The 23,912-nt window shown below is 38.3% G+C and overlaps 1 pseudogene; it reads right to left on the minus strand.

Annotated features, from left to right (window-relative positions):
* Window positions 1–1,519: 1,519 nt before the first annotated feature.
* LOC147092540 (uncharacterized) overlaps window positions 1,520–23,912 on the minus strand; it is a 122,308-nt pseudogene continuing 99,915 nt past the window's right edge.

A 23,912-nucleotide genomic window follows, 5' to 3' on the forward strand; every position in this document is an offset into this window, starting at 1 on the left:
GAATTTATACCCAAAAGGGGTCAGTTTATTAATACAAGAATTTATACCCATCTGGGGTCTGTTTATTAATACCGGAGTTTATACGCATCTGTGGTAAGTTTATTAATATATGACTTTATACACATCTGGGGGTCAGTTTATTCATACCGGAGTTTATAGCCATCTTCAGTAAGATTATTAATACCGGAGTTTATACACATCGGGGGTTCAGTTTAATAATACTGGAGTTTGTACCCATCTAAGGTAAGTTTATTAATAGCGGAGATTACACCCATCTGGGGTGAGTTAATTAATACCGGAGTTTATACACATCGTTGGTCAGTTTATTAATACTGGAATTTATACCCATCTGGGGACAGTTTATTAATACCGGAGTTTATACCCATCTGGGATTCAGTTTATTAATACCAGAGTTTATACTCATGGGGCGTCAGTTTATTAATACTGGAGTTAATACACATGTGATGGTCAGTTTATTAATACCGGAGTTTTTATCCATCTGGGGTGAGTTTATTAATACCGGAGTTTATAATCATGGGGCGTCAGTTTATTAATACCGGAGTTTTTACCCAACTGGGGTGAGTTTATTAATACCGGAGTTTATAATCATGGGGCGTCAGTTTATTAATTCCTGAGGTTATACACATCGTGGGTCAGTTTATTAATACCGGAGCTTTTTTCCCATCTGGTGTCAGCTTATTAATACCGGAGTTTATACCCATCTGGTGTGAGTTTATTAATAGCGGAGTTTATCCCCATCTGGGGACAGTTTATTGATACCGGATTTTATACATATCTGGGGTCAATTTATTAATACCGGAGATTATACCCATCTGGGGGTGAGTTTAGAAATACCGCAGTTTATACCCATCTGAGGTCAACTTATTAATACCGGAGATAATACCCATCTGGGGTCAATTTATTAATACCGGAGTTTATACTCATTTGGGCGGCAGTTCATTAATACCGGTGCTTATACCCATCGGGTGTCAGTTTATTAATACCGGAGTTTATACCCATCTGGTATCAGTTTATTAATACCGGAGTTTATACCCATCTGGGGTCAATTTATTAATACCGGTGTTTATTCCCATCTGATGTCAGTTTATTAATACCTGAGTTCATGCACATCTGGTGTCCATTTATTAATACTGGAGTATTTTCCCAGCTAGGGTCAATTTTTATTAATACCGGAGTTTATACCCATCTGGGGTCAATTTATTAATACTGGAGTTTATACTCAATGGGTGTCAGTTTATTAATACTGTATTTTAAAACCATCTAGGGGTCAGTTTATTAATACCGGAGTTTATACACATCTTCGGCCAGTTTATTAATACCAGAGTTTATTCCCATCCGGGGTCATTTAATTAATACCGGAGTTTTACCCACCTGGGATCAGTTTATTATGACTGGAGTTTATGCACATCGGGTGTCAGTTTATTAATACTGGAATTTATAACGATCTGGGGGTCAGTTTATTTGTACAGGAGTTTATTCCCATCTGGATTTCAGTTCATTAATACTGGAGATTTTTCCCATCCGGGTTTACTTTATTCATACTGATGTTTATACTCATCTGCGGGACAGTTTATACACATCATGTGTCAGTTTATTAATACCGGAGTTTATACCCATCAGGGTGTCAGCTTATTAATACCAGAGATTATTCACATCGTAGTTCAGTTTATTAATACGGGTGTTTATCCCCATCTTGGGTCAGTTTATTAATACCGGAGTTTATACCCATCGGGGCTCTGTTTATTAATACCGGAGTTTATACCCATCTGGGGGTCAGTTTATTAATACTGGAGTTTATACCAATCTGTGGTCAGTTTATTAATACTGGAGTTTATACCCATCTGCGGGTCAGTTTATTAATACCAGAGTTTATAACCATCTGTGGTCAGTTTATTAAAAACGGAGATTTTACCCATCTGGGGACAGTTTATTAATACCAAAGTTTATACCCATCTGGGGTCAGTACATTAATACTGGATTTTATAGCATTCTGGTTCAGTTTATTGATACCGGAGTTTATACGCATCTGGGGTCAGTTTATTAATGCCGGGGATTAAACCCATCTGGAATCTGTTTATTAATAGCGGGGTTTATACCCATCGGGGTTCAGTTTTTAATACCGGAGTTTATACCCATGTGGGGGCCAGTTTATTTATACCGGAGTTTTTACCCATCTGGGTGTCAGTTTATTAATAACAGAGGTTATACCCATCTGGGTGTCAGTTTATTAATACCAGAGGTTATACCCATCTGGTGGTCAGTTTATTAACACCGGAGTTTTTACCCGACTGGGGTCAGTTTATTAATACTGGAGTTTATACCAATCTGTGGTCAGTTTATTAATACTGGAGTTTATAACCATCTGTGGGCAGTTTATTAAAAACGGAGATTTTACCCATCTGGGGACAGTTTATTAATACCAAAGTTTATACCCATCTGGGGTCAGTACATTAATACTGGATTTTATAGCATTCTGGTTCAGTTTATTGATACCGGAGTTTATACGCATCTGGGGTCAGTTTATTAATACCGGAGATTATACCCATCTGGGGTCAGTTTAATAATACTGGTGTTTATACACATCGAGGGTCACTTTATTAATCCTGGAGTTTATACCCATCTGGGGTCAGTTTATTAATACTGGAGTTAATACACATCGAGGGTCAGTTTATTAATACCAGATTTTGTGCCCATCTGGGGTCAGTTTATTAATACCGGAGTTTGTACCCATCTGGTGTCAGTTTATTAATGCTGGAGTTTATTCCCATCTGGGGTCAGTTTATTAATACCGGAGATTATACCCATCTGGGGTCAGTTTAATAATACTGGTGTTTATACACATCGAGGGTCACTTTATTAATCCTGGAGTTTATACCCATCTGGGGTCAGTTTATTAATACTGCAGTTTATACCCATCTGGGAGTCAGTTTATTAAAACCGGAGTTTCTCGGGGTCAGTTTATTAATAGCGGAGTTCGCACCCATCTGGAGTCTGTTTATTGACACCGGAGTGAATACCCATCTGGGGTGAGTTTATTAATACTGGAGTTTATACCCATCTGGGGGTCAGTTTACTAACACGGGAGTTTATACCCATCTGGTGGTCAGTTTATTAATATGGGAATTTATACACAAATGGGTGTCACTTTATTAATACTGGAGTTTATACCCATCTGGTGTGATTTATTAATACTGGAGTTTATACTCATGGGGTGTCAGTTTATTAATACCGGAGTTTATACACATCGTGGCTCAGTTGATTAATACCGGAGATTTAACACATCGTGGGTCAGTTTATTACAACCGGAGTTTATACCAATCTGCGGGTCAGCTTATTAATACCGTGTTATTGCCCAACTTGGGTCACGTTTTTAATACCGGCGTTTATACCCTTCTGCGATCAGTTTATTAATACCGGAGTTTATACCCATCTGGGGGTCAGTTAATTAATACCGGAGTTTATTCCCGTCTGGGGTTCAGTTTATTAATACCAGTGTTTATACTCATGTGGCGTCAGTTTATAAATACCGAAATTTTTACCCATCCGGGGCGAGATTATTAATACCGGAGTTTATACTCATCTGGTGTCAGTTTACTAATACTGCAGTTTATACCCATCTGGGGACATTTATTAATACTGGAGTTTATAACCATCTGGGGGTCAGTTTATTTATAGCGGACTTTATCGCCTTCTGGGGTGAGTTTATTAATACCGCAGTTGTTCCCTATCAAGGGTGAGTTTATTAATACTGGAGTTTATACTCATGGGGGGTTAGTTTATTGATACCGGAGTTGAAACTCTTCTGGTGTCAGTTTAATAATACCGGAGTTCATACTCATCTGGTGTCAGTTTATGAATAACAGAGTTTATAGCCATCTGGGGTCACTTTATTAATACCGGAGTTTAAACCCATCTGTGGGTCACCTTAGTAATACCGGAGATTATACCCATCGAGGGTTAGTTTACTAATATCGGATGTGAGTTTATTAATGCCGGAGTTTATAGCCATCTGAGGGTCAGTTAATTAATACTGGAGAATATACCCATCGGGGGTCAATTTATTAATACCGGAGTTTATACTCATCTGGGGGGCAGTTTATTAATACCGTAGTTTATACTCCTCTGGGGGTCAGTTTATTAATAGCGGAGTTTATACCCATCTGGGGTCAGTTTATTAATACCAGAGGTTATAGCCATCTGGGGTCAGTTTATTTATACCGGCGTTTATACACATCTGTGGGTCAACTTATTCATACCAGAGTTTATACCCATCAAGGGTCAGTTTATTAATAATGGAGATTGTCCCCATCTGGTGTCAGTTCATTAATACCGGAGTTTATACCAACCTGGGATGAGTTTATTAATACCGGAGTTTATAGCCATCTGGGTTCAATTTATTAATACCGGAGTTTAAACTCATCTGTGGGTCAGCTAATTAATAGCGGAGTTTATACCAATCTGGGATGTGTTTATTAAAACCGGAGTTTATACACATCTGGTGGTTAGTTTATTAATTCCGGAGTTTATACACATCTGATGTGAGTTTATTAATACCGGAGTTTATAGCCATCTGAGGGTCAGTTAATTAATACTGGAGAATATACCCATCGGGGGACAATTTATTAATACCGGAGTTTATACCCATATGGTGGCAGTTTAATAATACCGGAGTTTATACCCATCTGGTGTCAGTTTATTAATACCGTAGTTTATACCCATCCTGTGTCAGTTTATTAATAGCGGAGTTTATACCCATCTGAGGTCAGTCAATTAATATCGGAGTTTATTCCCATCTGGGGTCAGTTTATTAATACCAGAGGGTATAGCTATTTGGGGTCAGTTTATTTTTACCGGAGTTTATACCCATCTGTGTGTCAGCTTATTCATACCGGAGTTTATACCCATCGAGGGTCAGTTTATTAATAATGGAGATTGTATCCATCTGGTGTCAGTTTATTAATACCGGACTTTGTACCCATCTGGGGTCAGTCTATTAACACTGGAGTTTATACCCATCTGGGGTCAGTTTATTAATACTGGAGTTGATACCCATCTGGGGTCAGTTTATTAATACCCGAGATTATACCCATCTGAGGTCCGTTTATTAATACTGGAGTTTATACCCATCTGTGGTCAGTTTATTAATACCGGAATTTATACTCAGGTGGTGTCAGTTTAATAATAGCGGAGTTTTTACCCATCTGGGGTGATTTATTAATACCGGAGTTTATAATCATGGGGTGTCAGTTTATTAATAACGGAGTTTATACACATCGTGGGTCAGTTTATTAATACCAGAGATTTAACACATCATGGGTCAGTTTATTAATACCAGAGTTTATACCCATCTGGGGGTCAGTTTATTAATACTGGTGTTATTACCCAACTTGGGTCACGTAATTAATACCGGAGTTTATAACCACCTGGGTTCAGGTAATTAATACTGGGGTTTATACCCATCTGGGGGTCAGTTAATCAATAGCGGAGCTTATACCCATCTGAGGTCAGATAATTAATATCGGAGTTTATTCCCATCTGGGGTCAGTTTATTAATACCAGACGTTATAGCCATCTGGGGTCAGTTTATTTATACCGGAGTTTATACCCATCTGTGGGTCAGGTTATTCATACCGGAGTTTATACCCATCGAGGGTCAGTTTATTAATAATGGACATTGTACCCATCTGGTGTCAGTTTATTCATACCGGAGTTTATACCAATCTGGGATGATTTTATTAATACCGGAGTTTATACACATCCAGGATCAGTTTATTAATACTGGCGTTTATACGCATCTGGGGTCCGTTTATTAATACCGGAGATTATACCCATCTGGTGTCAGTTTATTAATACTGGAGTTGTTACCCATCTCGGGGTCAGTTTATTAATACTGGAGTTGTACCGCATCTCGGGGTCAGTTTATTAATACTGCAGTTTATACCCATCTCGAAGTCAGTTTATTAATACCGGAGTTCGCAACTATCTGGAGTCAGTTTATTGATACCGGAGTTTATACCCATTTTGGTCAGTTTATTAATCCTGGAGTTTATACCCATCTGGGGTTCAGTTTATTAATAATGGAGTTTGTACCCATTTGGACTCAGTTTATTAATACCGGAGTTTATACCCATCTGGGGGTCAGGTAATTAGTACCGGAGGTTATACCCCTCTGGGGGTTAGTTTATTAAGACCAGAGATTATATCCATCTGGGATCAGTTTATTAATACCGGAGCTTATACCCATCTCGGGGTCAGTTTATTAATACTGCAGTTTATACCCATCTGGGAGACCGTTTATTAATACCGGAGTTTATACCCATCTCGGGGGCAATTTATTAATAGTGGAGTTCGCACCCATCTGGGGTCAGTTTATTGGTACTGGAGTTTATACCCATCTTGGGGTCAGTTTATTAATACCGGAGTTTACACTCATCTGGGTCAGTTTATTAATACTGGAGTTTATACCCATCTTGGAGTCAGTTTATTAATAATGGAGTTTGTACCCATCTGGGCTCAGTTTATTAAGACCGGAGTTTATACCCATTCGTGGGTCACTTTATTAATACCGGAGTTTATACCTATCTGTTGTCAGTTTATTAATACCAGAGTTTATACCCATCTGGATACACTTTATTAATACTGGAGTTTATACCCATCTGTGGTCAGTTTATTAATACCGGAGTATATACTCATGGGGGGTCAGTTTAATAAAAGCGGAGTTTTAACCCATCTGGGGTGAGTTTATTAATACTGGAGTTTATACCCATCTGGGGGTCAGTTTATTAATACCGGAGTTTATACCCATCGGCTGACACTTTATTAAAGCTGGAGATTATATTCATTTGGGGGTCTGTTTGTTAATACCGGAGATTATACCCCTCTGGGGTCAGTTTATTAATATGGGAGTTTATACCCATCTGGGTATCAGTTTATTAATACCAGAGTTTATACCAACTGGGGGTCAGTTTATTAATACGTGAGTTTATATCAATCTGGGGTCAGTTTATTAATACCAGAGTTTATAACCATCTGGGGTCAGTTTATTAATACCGGAGGTTAAACCCATCTGAGGTCAGTTTATTATTATGTGACTTCATACCCATCTGGGGGTCAGTTTATTAATACCGGAGTTGATACCCCTCTGGGGGTCAGTTTATTAATACGGGAGTTTATACCCATCAGGGGTCTGTTTATTAATACCGGAGTTTATACCCTTCTGGGGTCAGTTTATTAATATGGGAGGTTAAACCCATCTGGGGTCAGTTTATTATTATGTGACTTTATACCCATCTGGTGGTCAGTTTAATAATACCGGAGTTTATACCCATCTGGATACACTTTATTAATACTGGAGTTTATACCCATCTGTGGTCAGTTTATTAATACCGGAGTATATACTCATGGGGGGTCAGTTTAATAAAAGCGGAGTTTTAACCCATCTGGGGTGAGTTTATTAATACTGGAGTTTATACCCATCTGGGGGTCAGTTTATTAATACCGGAGTTTATACCCATCGGCTGACACTTTATTAAAGCTGGAGATTATATTCATTTGGGGGTCTGTTTGTTAATACCGGAGATTATACCCCTCTGGGGTCAGTTTATTAATATGGGAGTTTATACCCATCTGGGTATCAGTTTATTAATACCAGAGTTTATACCAACTGGGGGTCAGTTTATTAATACGTGAGTTTATATCAATCTGTGGTCAGTTTATTAATACCAGAGTTTATAACCATCTGGGGTCAGTTTATTAATACCGGAGGTTAAACCCATCTGAGGTCAGTTTATTATTATGTGACTTCATACCCATCTGGGGGTCAGTTTATTAATACCGGAGTTTATACCCCTCTGGGGGTCAGTTTATTAATACGGGAGTTTATACCCATCAGGGGTCTGTTTACTAATACCGGAGTTTATACCCTTCTGGGGTCAGTTTATTAATGTGGGAGGTTAAACCCATCTGGGGTCAGTTTATTATTATGTGACTTTATACCCATCTGGGGGTCAGTTTATTAATACCGGAGTTTATAGCCATCTGCTGTTATCCACATCGGGGGTTCAGTTTATTAATACCGGAGTTTATACCCATCTGGGGTCAGATTATTAATACCGGAGTTTATACCCATCTGGGGTCAGTTTATTAATACCGGAGTTGAAACAGATCATGTGTCAGTTTATGAATCTCGGAATTTTTACCCATCATGTGTCAATTTATTAATACTGGAATTTATACACATCGTGGGTCAGTTTGTTAATACCGGAGTTTCTACCCATTTGGGTCAGTTTATTAATACCAGAGTTTATACCCATCTGGTGTCAGTTTATTGATATGAGACTTTCTACCCATCTGGGGGTCAGTTTATTAATACCGGAGTTTATAGCCATCATCGGGCAGTTTATTAATACCGGAGTTTATACATATCGGGGGTTCAGTTTATTAATACCGGAGTTTATACCCATCTGGGTCAGTTAATTAATACTAAACTTTATACAAAGCTGGGGTCAGTTTATTAATACTTGAGTTTATTAACATCGAGGGTCAGTTTATTAATTGTGGAGTTTTTACCCATCTGGGGTGAGTTTATTAATACTGGAGTTTATACCCAGCTGGGGGTCAGTTTATTAATACCCGAGTTTATACCCATCGGCTGACACTTTATTAAAACCGGAGGTTATAGTCATCTGAGGGTCAGTTTATTAATACCGGAGTTTCTACATATCTGGGGTCAGTTTATTAATACGGGAGTTTATACCCATCTGGGGTCTGTTTATTAATACCGGAGTTTATACCCCTCTGGAGTCAGTTTATTAATATGGGAGTTTATACCCATCTGGGTTTCAGTTTATTAATACCAGAGTTTATACCTATCTGGGGGTCAGTTTGTTAATACGTGAGTTTATACCTATCTGGGGTCAGTTTATTAATACCAGAGTTTATAACCATCTGGGGACAGTTTATTAATAGCGGAGGTTAAACCCATCTGGGGTCAGTTTATTATTATGTGAATTTATACCCATCTGGGTGTCAGTTTATTAATACCGGAGTTTATCTACATCGGGGGTTCAGTTTATTAATACCGGAGTTTATACCCATCTGGGGGTCAGTTTATTAATACCGGAGTTTATAGCCATCTTCTGTTATCCACATCGGGGGTTCAGTTTATTAATACCGGAGTTTATACCCATCTGGGGTCAGATTATTAATACCGGAAGTTATTCACATCGTGGGTCAGTTTATTAATCCCGGAGTTTTTAACCATCGTGTGTCAATTTATTAATACCGGAATTTATGCACATCGTGGGTCAGTTTATGAATATGGGAGTTTATAAACATCTGGGGTTTAGTTTATTAATACTGGAGTTTATACCTATCAAGGGGTCAGTTTTTTAATACCAGAGTTTATACCCATCTGGGGTCAGTTTATTAATACCGGAGTTTATACCCATCTGGGGTCAGTTTATTAATGTGACTTTATACCCATCTGGGGGTCAGTTTATTAATACCGGAGTTTATCCACATCGGGGGTTCAGTTTATTAATACCGGAGTTTATACCTATCTGGGGTGAGTTTATTAATACCGGAGATAATACACATCATGGGCCAGTTTATTCATCCCGGAGTTTTTACCCATCGGGTGTCAATTTATTAATACCGGAGATCATACACATCATGGGCCAGTTTATTCATCCCGGAGTTTTTACCCATCGGGTGTCAATTTATTAATACCGGAATTTATACACATCGTGGGTAAGTTTATTAATACCGGAGTTTATACCCATCTGGATCAGTTTACTAATACCACAGTTTATACCAAGCTGGGGACAGTTTATTAATATCTGATTTTATTAACATCGAGGGTCAGTTTATTAATACTGGAGTTTTTACACATCTGAGGTGAGTTTATTAATATTGGTGTTTATACCCATCTGGGGGTCAGTTTATTAATACCGGAATTTATACCCATTGGCTGTCAGTTCATTTAAACAGGTGTTCATACCCATCTAGTGGTCAGTTTATTAATACCGGAGTTTACACCCATCTGGGGTCAGTTTATTAATACGGGAGTTTATACCCATCTGGGGGTTAGTTTATTAATATCGGTGTTTGTACCTATCTGGTGGTCAGTTTATCAATATGGGAGTTTATACCCATCTGGTGTCAGTTTATTAATACCGGAGGTTAAACCCATCTGGGGTCGGTTTACTAATATGTGACTTTATACCCATCTGGGGGTCAGTTTTTTAATACTGGAGTTTATAGCCATCTTCGGTCAGTTTATTAATACCGGAGTTTATACACATCGGGGGTTCCGTTTATTAATACCGGAGTTTATACACATCTGGGGTCAGTTATTTAATACCGGAATTTATACCCATCTGGGGTCAGTTTTTTAATACTGGAGTTTATAGCCATCTTCGGTCAGTTTATTAATACCGGAGTTTATACACATCGGGGGTTCCATTTATTAATACCGGAGTTTATTCACATCTGGGGTCAGTTTATTAATATGTGACTTTATACACATCTGGGGGTCAGTTTATTAATACCGGACTTTATCCACATCGGGGGTTCAGTTTATTAATACCGGAGTTTATACCCATCTGGGTTCAGTTTATTAATACCGGAGTTGAAACAGATCATGTGTCAGTTTATGAATCCCGGAATTTGTACCCATTATGTGTCAATTGATTAATACTGGAATTTATACACATCGTGGGTCATTTTATTAATACCGGAGTTTATACCCATCTCGGGGTCAATTTATTAATAGTGGAGTTCGCACCCATCTGGGGTCAGTTTATTGGTACTGGAGTTTATACCCATCTTGGGGTCAGTTTATTAATACCGGAGTTTACACTCATCTGGGTCAGTTTATTAATACTGGAGTTTATACCCATCTTGGGGTCAGTTTATTAATAATGGAGTTTGTACCCATCTGGGCTCAGTTTATTAAGACCGGAGTTTATACCCATTCGTGGGTCAGTTTATTAATACCGGAGTTTATACCAATCTGTTGTCAGTTTATTAATACCAGAGTTTATAACCCATCTGGATACACTTTATTAATACTGGAGTTTATACCCATCTGTGGTCAGTTTATTAATACCGGAGTATATACTCATGGGGGGTCAGTTTAATAAAAGCGGAGTTTTAACCCATCTGGGGTGAGTTTATTAATACTGGAGTTTATACCCATCTGGGGGTCAGTTTATTAATACCGGAGTTTATACCCATCGGCTGACACTTTATTAAAGCTGGAGATTATATTCATTTGGGGTCTGTTTGTTAATACCGGAGATTATACCCCTCTGGGGTCAGTTTATTAATATGGGAGTTTATACCCATCTGGGTATCAGTTTATTAATACCAGAGTTTATACCAACTGGGGGTCAGTTTATTAATACGTGAGTTTATATCAATCTGGGGTCAGTTTATTAATACCAGAGTTTATAACCATCTGGGGTCAGTTTATTAATACCGGAGGTTAAACCCATCTGAGGTCAATTTATTATTATGTGACTTCATACCCATCTGGGGGTCAGTTTATTAATACCGGAGTTTATACCCCTCTGGGGGTCAGTTTATTAATACGGGAGTTTATACCCATCAGGGGTCTGTTTATTAATACCGGAGTTTATACCCTTCTGGGGTCAGTTTATTAATATGGGAGGTTAAACCCATCTGGGGTCAGTTTATTATTATGTGACTTTATACCCATCTGGGGGTCAGTTTATTAATACCGGAGTTTATACCCATCTGGATACACTTTATTAATACTGGAGTTTATACCCATCTGTGGTCAGTTTATTAATACCGGAGTATATACTCATGGGGGGTCAGTTTAATAAAAGCGGAGTTTTAACCCATCTGGGGTGAGTTTATTAATACTGGAGTTTATACCCATCTGGGGGTCAGTTTATTAATACCGGAGTTTATACCCATCGGCTGACACTTTATTAAAGCTGGAGATTATATTCATTTGGGGGTCTGTTTGTTAATACCGGAGATTATACCCCTCTGGGGTCAGTTTATTAATATGGGAGTTTATACCCATCTGGGTATCAGTTTATTAATACCAGAGTTTATACCAACTGGGGGTCAGTTTATTAATACGTGAGTTTATATCAATCTGGGGTCAGTTTATTAATACCAGAGTTTATAACCATCTGGGGTCAGTTTATTAATACCGGAGGTTAAACCCATCTGAGGTCAGTTTATTATTATGTGACTTCATACCCATCTGGGGGTCAGTTTATTAATACCGGAGTTTATACCCCTCTGGGGGTCAGTTTATTAATACGGGAGTTTATACCCATCAGGGGTCTGTTTACTAATACCGGAGTTTATACCCTTCTGGGGTCAGTTTATTAATGTGGGAGGTTAAACCCATCTAGGGTCAGTTTATTATTATGTGACTTTATACCCATCTGGGGGTCAGTTTATTAATACCGGAGTTTATAGCCATCTGCTGTTATCCACATCGGGGGTTCAGTTTATTAATACCGGAGTTTATACCCATCTGGGGTCAGATTATTAATACCGGAGTTTATACCCATCTGGGGTCAGTTTATTAATACCGGAGTTGAAACAGATCATGTGTCAGTTTATGAATCTCGGAATTTTTACCCATCATGTGTCAATTTATTAATACTGGAATTTATACACATCGTGGGTCAGTTTGTTAATACCGGAGTTTCTACCCATTTGGGTCAGTTTATTAATACCAGAGTTTATAACCATCTGGTGTCAGTTTATTGATATGAGACTTTCTACCCATCTGGGGGTCAGTTTATTAATACCGGAGTTTATAGCCATCATCGGGCAGTTTATTAATACCGGAGTTTGTACATATCGGGGGTTCAGTTTATTAATACCGGAGTTTATACCCATCTGGGTCAGTTAATTAATACTAAACTTTATACAAAGCTGGGGTCAGTTTATTAATACCTGAGTTTATTAACATCGAGGGTCAGTTTATTAATTGTGGAGTTTTTTACCCATCTGGGGTGAGTTTATTAATACTGGAGTTTATACCCAGCTGGGGGTCAGTTTATTAATACCCGAGTTTATACCCATCGGCTGACACTTTATTAAAACCGGAGATTATAGTCATCTGAGGGTCAGTTTATTAATACCGGAGTTTCTACATATCTGGGGGTCAGTTTATTAATACGGGAGTTTATACCCATCTGGGGTCTGTTTATTAATACCGGAGTTTATACCCCTCTGGAGTCAGTTTATTAATATGTGAGTTTATACCCATCTGGGTTTCAGTTTATTAATACCAGAGTTTATACCTATCTGGGGGTCAGTTTGTTAATACGTGAGTTTATACCTATCTGGGGTCAGTTTATTAATACCAGAGTTTATAACCATCTGGGGACAGTTTATTAATAGCGGAGGTTAAACCCATCTGGGGTCAGTTTATTATTATGTGAATTTATACCCATCTGGGGGTCAGTTTATTAATTTAGGAGTTTATAGCCATCTTCTGTTATCCACATCGGGGGTTCAGTTTATTAATACCGGAGTTTATACCCATCTGGGGTCAGATTATTAATACCGGAAGTTATTCACATCGTGGGTCAGTTTATTAATCCCGGAGTTTTTACCCATCGTGTGTCAATTTATTATTACCGGAATTTATGCACATCGTGGGTCAGTTTATGAATATGGGAGTTTATAAACATCTGGGGTTTAGTTTATTAATACTGGAGTTTATACCTATCAAGGGGTCAGTTTTTTAATACCAGAGTTTATACCCATCTGGGGTCAGTTTATTAATACCGGAGTTTATACCCATCTGGGGTCAGTTTATTAATGTGACTTTATACCCATCTGGGGGTCAGTTTATTAATACCGGAGTTTATCCACATCGGGGGTTCAGTTTATTAATACCGGAGTTTATACCCATCTGGGTTCAGTTTATTAATACCGGAGTTGAAACAGATCATGTGTCAGTTTATGAATCCCGGAATTTTTACCCATCATATGTCAATTTATTAAAACTGGAATTTATACACATCGTGGGTCAGTTTATTAATACCGGAGTTTATAGCCATCTGGGTCAGTTTATTAATACGAGAGTTTATACCCATCTGGTGTCAGTTTATTGATATGAGACTTTCTACCCATCTGGGGGTCAGTTTATTAATACCGGAGTTTATAGCCATCATCGGTCAGTTTATTAATACTGGAGTTTATACACATCGGGGGTTCAGTTTATTAATACCGGAGTTTATACCTATCTGGGGCGAGTTTATTAATACCGGAGATAATACACATCATGGGCCAGTTTATTCATCCCGGAGTTTTTACCCATCGGGTGTCAATTTATTAATACCGGAGATCATACACATCATGGGCCAGTTTATTCATCCCGGAGTTTTTACCCATCGGGTGTCAATTTATTAATACCGGAATTTATACACATCGTGGGTAAGTTTATTAATACCGGAGTTTATACCCATCTGGGTCAGTTTATTAATACCACAGTTTATACCAAGCTGGGGACAGTTTATTAATATCTGATTTTATTAACATCGAGGGTCAGTTTATTAATACTGGAGTTTTTACACATCTGAGGTGAGTTTATTAATATTGGTGTTTATACCCATCTGGGGGTCAGTTTATTAATACCGGAATTTATACCCATTGGCTGTCAGTTCATTTAAACAGGTGTTCATACCCATCTAGTGGTCAGTTTATTAATACCGGAGTTTACACCCATCTGGGGTCAGTTTATTAATACGGGAGTTTATACCCATCTGGGGGTTAGTTTATTAATATCGGTGTTTGTACCTATCTGGTGGTCAGTTTATCAATATGGGAGTTTATACCCATCTGGTGTCAGTTTATTAATACCGGAGGTTAAACCCATCTGGGGTCGGTTTACTAATATGTGACTTTATACCCATCTGGGGGTCAGTTTTTTAATACTGGAGTTTATAGCCATCTTCGGTCAGTTTATTAATACCGGAGTTTATACACATCGGGGGTTCCGTTTATTAATACCGGAGTTTATACACATCTGGGGTCAGTTATTTAATACCGGAATTTATACCCATCTGGGGTCAGTTTTTTAATACTGGAGTTTATAGCCATCTTCGGTCAGTTTATTAATACCGGAGTTTATACACATCGGGGGTTCCATTTATTAATACCGGAGTTTATTCACATCTGGGGTCAGTTTATTAATATGTGACTTTATACACATCTGGGGGTCAGTTTATTAATACCGGACTTTATCCACATCGGGGGTTCAGTTTATTAATACCGGAGTTTATACCCATCTGGGTTCAGTTTATTAATACCGGAGTTGAAACAGATCATGTGTCAGTTTATGAATCCCGGAATTTGTACCCATTATGTGTCAATTGATTAATACTGGAATTTATACACATCGTGGGTCATTTTATTAATACCGGAGTTTATACCCATCTGGGAGTCAGTTTATTAATACCGGAGTTTCTCGGGGTCAGTTTATTAATAGCGGAGTTCGCACCCACCTGGAGTCTGTTTATTGACACTGGAGTGAATACCCATCTGGGGTGAGTTTATTAACACTGGAGTTTATACCCATCTGGGGGTCAGTTTACTAACACGGGAGTTTATACCCATCTGGTGTCAGTTTATTGATATGAGACTTTCTACCCATCTGGGGGTCAGTTTATTAATACCGGAGTTTATAGCCATCATCGGTCAGTTTATTAATACTGGAGTTTATACACATCGGGGGTTCAGTTTATTAATACCGGAGTTTATACCTATCTGGGGTGAGTTTATTAATACCGGAGATAATACACATCATGGGCCAGTTTATTCATCCCGGAGTTTTTACCCATCGGGTGTCAATTTATTAATACCGGAGATCATACACATCATGGGCCAGTTTATTCATCCCGGAGTTTTTACCCATCGGGTGTCAATTTATTAATACCGGAATTTATACACATCGTGGGTAAGTTTATTAATACCGGAGTTTATACCCATCTGGGTCAGTTTATTAATACCACAGTTTATACCAAGCTGGGGACAGTTTATTAATATCTGATTTTATTAACATCGAGGGTCAGTTTATTAATACTGGAGTTTTTACACATCTGAGGTGAGTTTATTAATATTGGTGTTTATACCCATCTGGGGGTCAGTTTATTAATACCGGAATTTATACCCATTGGCTGTCAGTTCATTTAAACAGGTGTTCATACCCATCTAGTGGTCAGTTTATTAATACCGGAGTTTACACCCATCTGGGGTCAGTTTATTAATACGGGAGTTTATACCCATCTGGGGGTTAGTTTATTAATATCGGTGTTTGTACCTATCTGGTGGTCAGTTTATCAATATGGGAGTTTATACCCATCTGGTGTCAGTTTATTAATACCGGAGGTTAAACCCCTCTGGGGTCGGTTTACTAATATGTGACTTTATACCCATCTGGGGGTCAGTTTTTTAATACTGGAGTTTATAGCCATCTTCGGTCAGTTTATTAATACCGGAGTTTATACACATCGGGGGTTCCGTTTATTAATACCGGAGTTTATACACATCTGGGGTCAGTTATTTAATACCGGAATTTATACCCATCTGGGGTCAGTTTTTTAATACTGGAGTTTATAGCCATCTTCGGTCAGTTTATTAATACCGGAGTTTATACACATCGGGGGTTCCGTTTATTAATACCGGAGTTTATTCACATCTGGGGTCAGTTTATTAATATGTGACTTTATACACATCTGGGGGTCAGTTTATTAATACCGGACTTTATCCACATCGGGGGTTCAGTTTATTAATACCGGAGTTTATACCCATCTGGGTTCAGTTTATTAATACCGGAGTTGAAACAGATCATGTGTCAGTTTATGAATCCCGGAATTTGTACCCATTATGTGTCAATTGATTAATACTGGAATTTATACACATCGTGGGTCATTTTATTAATACCGGAGTTTATACCCATCTGGGAGTCAGTTTATTAATACCGGAGTTTCTCGGGGTCAGTTTATTAATAGCGGAGTTCGCACCCACCTGGAGTCTGTTTATTGACACTGGAGTGAATACCCATCTGGGGTGAGTTTATTAACACTGGAGTTTATACCCATCTGGGGGTCAGTTTACTAACACGGGAGTTTATACCCATCTGGTGGTCAGTTTATTAATATGGGAATTTATACACAAATGGGTGTCACTTTATTAATACTGGAGTTTATACCCATCGGGTGTGATTTATTAATACCGGAGTTTATACTCATGGGGTGTCAGTTTATTAATACCGGAGTTTATACACATCGTGGCTCAGTTGATTAATACCGGAGATTTAACACATCGTGGGTCAGTTTATTAAAACCGGAGTTTATACCAATCTGGGGGTCGGTTATTAATACCGTGTTATTGCCCAACTTGGGTCACGTTTTTAATACCGGCGTTTATACCCATCTGCGATCAGTTTATTAATACCGGAGTTTATACCCATCTGGGGGTCAGTTAATTAATACCGGAGTTTATTCCCGTCTGGGGGTCAGTTTATTAATACCAGTGTTTATACTCATGTGGCGTCAGTTTATAAATACCGAAATTTTTACCCATCCGGGGCGAGATTATTAATACCGGAGTTTAGACTCATCTGGTGTCAGTTTATTAATACTGCGGTTTATACCCATCTGGGGTCATTTATTAATACTGGAGTTTATAACCATCTGGGGGTCAGTTTATTAATAGCGGACTTTATAGCCTTCTGGGGTGAGTTTATTAATACCGCAGTTGTTCCCTATCGAGGGTGAGTTTATTAAACTGGAGTTTATACTCATGGGGTGTTAGTTTATTGATACCGGAGTTGAAACTCTTCTGGTGTCAGTTTAATAATACCGGAGTTCATACTCATCTGGTGTCAGTTTATGAATAACAGAGTTTATAGCCATCTGGGGTCACTTTATTAATACCGGAGTTTAAACCCATCTGTGGGTCGCCTTAGTAATACCGGAGATTATACCCATCGAGGGTTAGTTTACTAATATCGGATGTGAGTTTATTAATGCCGGAGCTTATAGCCATCTGAGGGCCAGTTAATTAATACTGGAGAATATACCCATCGGGGGTCAATTCATTAATACCGGAGTTTATACTCATCTGGGGGGCAGTTTATTAATACCGTAGTTTATACCCATCTGAGGTCAGTTAATTAATATCGGAGTTTATTCCCATCTGGGGTCAGTTTATTAATACCAGAGGTTATAGCCATCTGGGGTCAGTTTATTTATACCGGCGTTTATACACATCTGTGGGTCAGCTTATTCATACCAGAGTTTATACCCATCAAGGGTCAGTTTATTAATAATGGAGATTGTCCCCATCTGGTGTCAGTTCATTAATACCGGAGTTTATACCAACCTGGGATGAGTTTATTAATACCAGAGTTTATAGCCATCTGGGTTCAATTTATTAATACCGGAGTTTAAACTCATCTGTGGGTCAACTTATTAATAGCGGAGTTTATACCAATCTGGGATGTGTTTATTAAAATCGGAGTTTATACACATCTGGTGGTTAGTTTATTAATTCCGGAGTTTATACACATCTGACGTGAGTTTATTAATACCGGAGTTTATAGCCACCTGAGGGTCAGTTAATTAATACTGGAGAATATACCCATCGGGGGACAATTTATTAATACCGGAGTTTATACCCATATGGTGGCAGTTTAATAATACCGGAGTTTATACCCATCTGGTGTCAGTTTATTAATACCGTAGTTTATACCCATCCTGTGTCAGTTTATTAATAGTGGAGTTTATACCCATCTTGTGTAAGTTTATTAATAGCGGAGTTTATACCCATCTGATGTCAGTCAATTAATATCGGAGTTTATTCCCATCTGGGGTCAGTTTATTAATACCAGAGGGTATAGCTATTTGGGGTCAGTTTATTTTTACCGGAGTTTATACCCATCTGTTGTCAGTTTATTGATATGAGGCTTTCTACCCATCTGGGAGTCAGTTTATTAATACCGGAGTTTATAGCCATCATCGGTCAGTTTATTAATACCGGAGTTTATACACATCGGGGGTTCAGTTTATTAATACCGGAGTTTATACCTATCTAGGGTGAGTTTTTTAATACCGGAGATAATACACATCGTGGGCCAGTTTATTCATCCCGGAGTTTATACACATCGGGTGTAAATTTATTAATACCGGAATTTATACACATCGTGGGTTAGTTTATTAATACCGGAGTTTATACCCATCTGGGTCAGTTTATTAATACCACAGTTTGTACCTAGCTGGGGGTCAGTTTATCAATATGGGAGTTTATACCCATCTGGGTCAGTTTATGAATACCAGAGTTTATACCCATCTGGTGTCAGTTTATTGATATGAGACTTTCTACCCATCAGTTTATTAATACCGGAGTTTATAGCCATCATCGGTCAGTTTATTAATACCGGAGTTTATACACATCGGGGGTTCAGTTTATTAATACCGGAGTTTATACCTATCTAGGGTGAGTTTTTTAATACCGGAGATAATACACATCGTGGGCCAGTTTATTCATCCCGGAGTTTATACACATCGGGTGTAAATTTATTAATACCGGAATTTATACACATCGTGGGTTAGTTTATTAATACCGGAGTTTATACCCATCTGGGGGTCCGTTTATTAATACCGGAATCTATACCCATCTGAGGCAGTTTATTAATACGGGAGTTTATACCCATCTGGGGGTCAGTTTATTAATATCGGAGTTTGTACCTAGCTGGGGGTCAGTTTATCAATATGGGAGTTTATACCCATCTGGGTCAGTTTATGAATACCAGAGTTATACCCACCTGGTGTCAGTTTATTGATATGAGACTTTCTACCCATCTGGGGTTCAGTTTATTAATACCGGAGTTTATAGCCATCATCGGTCAGTTTATTAATACCGGAGTTTATACACATCGGGGGTTTTGTTTATTAATACCGGAGTTTATACCTATCTGGGGTGAGCTTTTTAATACCGGAGATAATACACATCGTGGGCCAGTTTATTCATCCCGGAGTTTTTACCCATCGGGTGTCAATTTATTAATACCAGAATTTACACACATCGTGGGTAAGTTTATTAATACCGGAGTTTATACCCATCTGGGTCAGTTTATTAATACCACAGTTTATACCAAGCTGGGGACAGTTTATTAATATCTGAGTTTATTAACATCGAGGGTCAGTTTATTAATACTGGAGTTTTTACACTTCTGGGGTGAGTTTATTAATATTGGAGTTTATACCCATCTGGGGGTCAGTTTATTAATACCGGAATTTATAACCATTGGCTGTCAGTTCATTAAAACAGGTGTTCATAACCATCTAGTGGTCAGTTTATTAATACCGGATTATATACACATCTGGGGTCAGTTTATTAATACGGGAGTTTATACCAATCTGGGGGTCAGTTTATTAATATCGGAGTTTGTACCTAGCTGGGGGTCAGTTTATCAATATGGGAGTTTATACCCATCTGGGGTCAGTTTATTAATACCGGAGTTTATACCCATCCGGTGTCTGTTTATTATTACCGGAGTTTATACCCCTCTGGGGTCAGTTTATTATTATGGGAGTTTATACCCATCTGGGGTTCAGTTTATTAATACCGGAGTTTATACCTATCTGGTTGTCAGTATATTAATATGGGAGTTTATACCCATCTGGTGTCAGTTTATTAATACCGGAGGTTAAACCCATCTGGGATCGGTTTGCTAATATGTGACTTTATACCCATCTGGGGGTCAGCTTATTAATACTGGAGTTTATACACATCGGGGGTTCCGTTTATTAATACCGGTGTTTATAAACATCTGGGGTCAGTTTTTTAATACCGGAGTTTATACACATCGTGGGTCAGTTTATTAATCCCGGAGTTTTTACCCATCGGGTGTCAATTTATTCATACCGGAATTTATACACATCGTAGGTCAATTTATTAATATCGGAGTTTAAACCCCTCTGGGGTAAGTTTCTTAATATGGGAGATTCTACTCATCTGGGGTTCAGTTTATAAATTCCGGAGTTTAAACCTATCAGGGGGTCAGTTGATTAATACGGGAATTTATACCCAAAAGGGGTCAGTTTATTAATACAAGAATTTATACCCATCTGGGGTCTGTTTATTAATACCGGAGTTTATACGCATCTGTGGTAAGTTTATTAATATATGACTTTATACACATCTGGGGGTCAGTTTATTCATACCGGAGTTTATAGCCATCTTCAGTAAGATTATTAATACCGGAGTTTATACACATCGGGGGTTCAGTTTAATAATACTGGAGTTTGTACCCATCTAAGGTAAGTTTATTAATAGTGGAGATTACACCCATCTGGGGTGAGTTAATTAATACCGGAGTTTATACACATCGTTGGTCAGTTTATTAATACTGGAATTTATACCCATCTGGGGACAGTTTATTAATACCGGAGTTTATACCCATCTGGGATTCAGTTTATTAATACCAGAGTTTATACTCATGGGGCGTCAGTTTATTAATACTGGAGTTAATACACATGTGATGGTCAGTTTATTAATACCGGAGTTTTTACCCATCTGGGGTGAGTTTATTAATACCGGAGTTTATAATCATGGGGCGTCAGTTTATTAATACCGGAGTTTTTACCCAACTGGGGTGAGTTTATTAATACCGGAGTTTATAATCATGGGGCGTCAGTTTATTAATTCCTGAGGTTATACACATCGTGGGTCAGTTTATTAATACCGGAGCTTTTTTCCCATCTGGTGTCAGCTTATTAATACCGGAGTTTATACCCATCTGGTGTGAGTTTATTAATAGCGGAGTTTATCCCCATCTGGGGACAGTTTATTGATACCGGATTTTATACATATCTGGGGTCAATTTATTAATACCGGAGATTATACCCATCTGGGGGTCAGTTTAGAAATACCGCAGTTTATACCCATCTGAGGTCAACTTATTAATACCGGAGATAATACCCATCTGGGGTCAATTTATTAATACCGGAGTTTATACTCATTTGGGCGGCAGTTCATTAATACCGGTGCTTATACCCATGGGGTGTCAGTTTATTAATACCGGAGTTTATACCCATCTGGTATCAGTTTATTAATACCGGAGTTTATACCCATCTGGGGTCAATTTATTAATACCGGTGTTTATTCCCATCTGATGTCAGTTTATTAATACCTGAGTTCATGCACATCTGGTGTCCATTTATTAATACTGGAGTATTTTCCCAGCTAGGGTCAATTTTTATTAATACCGGAGTTTATACCCATCTGGGGTCAATTTATTAATACTGGAGTTTATACTCAATGGGTGTCAGTTTATTAATACTGTATTTTAAAACCATCTAGGGGTCAGTTTATTAATACCGGAGTTTATACACATCTTAGGCCAGTTTATTAATACCAGAGTTTATTCCCATCCGGGGTCATTTCATTAATACCGGAGTTTTACCCACCTGGGATCAGTTTATTATGACTGGAGTTTATGCACATCGGGTGTCAGTTTATTAATACTGGAATTTATAACGATCTGGGGGTCAGTTTATTTGTACAGGAGTTTATTCCCATCTGGATTTCAGTTCATTAATACTGGAGATTTTTCCCATCCGGGTTTACTTTATTCATACTGATGTTTATACTCATCTGCGGGACAGTTTATACACATCATGTGTCAGTTTATTAATACCGGAGTTTATACCCATCAGGGTGTCAGCTTATTAATACCAGAGATTATTCACATCGTAGTTCAGTTTTTTAATACGGGTGTTTATCCCCATCTTGGGTCAGTTTATTAATACCGGAGTTTATACCCATCGGGGCTCTGTTTATTAATACCGGAGTTTATACCCATCTGGGGGTCAGTTTATTAATACTGGAGTTTATACCAATCTGTGGTCAGTTTATTAATACTGGAGTTTATACCCATCTGGGGGTCAGTTTATTAATACCAGAGTTTATAACCATCTGTGGTCAGTTTATTAAAAACGGAGATTTTACCCATCTGGGGACAGTTTATTAATACCAAAGTTTATACCCATCTGGGGTCAGTACATTAATACTGGATTTTATAGCATTCTGGTTCAGTTTATTGATACCGGAGTTTATACGCATCTGGGGTCAGTTTATTAATGCCGGGGATTAAACCCATCTGGAATCTGTTTATTAATAGCGGGGTTTATACCCATCGGGGTTCAGTTTTTAATACCGGAGTTTATACCCATGTGGGGGCCAGTTTATTTATACCGGAGTTTTTACCCATCTGGGTGTCAGTTTATTAATAACAGAGGTTATACCCATCTGGGTGTCAGTTTATTAATACCAGAGGTTATACCCATCTGGTGGTCAGTTTATTACTACCGGAATTTATACACATCGTGGGTCAGTTTATTAATACCGGAGTTAATACCCATCAGGGAGTCAGTATATTAATACGGCAGTTTATACCCATCTGGGGGTCAGTTTATTAATTCTGGATTTTTTTACACATCTGGGGTCAGTTTATTAATGCTGGAGTTTATACACATCGTGGGTCAGTTCATTAACACCGGAGTTTATACCCATCTGGAGTCAGTTTATTAATAGCGGCGTTCATAACCATCTGTGGTCAGTTTATTAATACTGGAGTTTATACCCATCGGGGGTCACTTTATTAATACCGGAGTTTATACCCATCTGGGGGTCAGTTTATTAATACCAGAGATTATACCCATCTGGCGTCAGTTTTTTAACACCGGAGTTTTTACACATCGAGTGGTCAGTTTATTAACACCGGAGTTTTTACCCGACTGGGGTCAGTTTATTAATACTGGAGTTTATACCAATCTGTGGTCAGTTTATTAATACTGGAGTTTATACCCATCTGGGGG

The sequence above is a fragment of the Somniosus microcephalus genome, unplaced genomic scaffold (assembly GCF_052327205.1).
Source record: "Somniosus microcephalus isolate GS21.2 unplaced genomic scaffold, FLI_Smic_1.0 unresolved_chr2, whole genome shotgun sequence".
Lineage (NCBI taxonomy): Eukaryota > Metazoa > Chordata > Chondrichthyes > Squaliformes > Somniosidae > Somniosus > Somniosus microcephalus.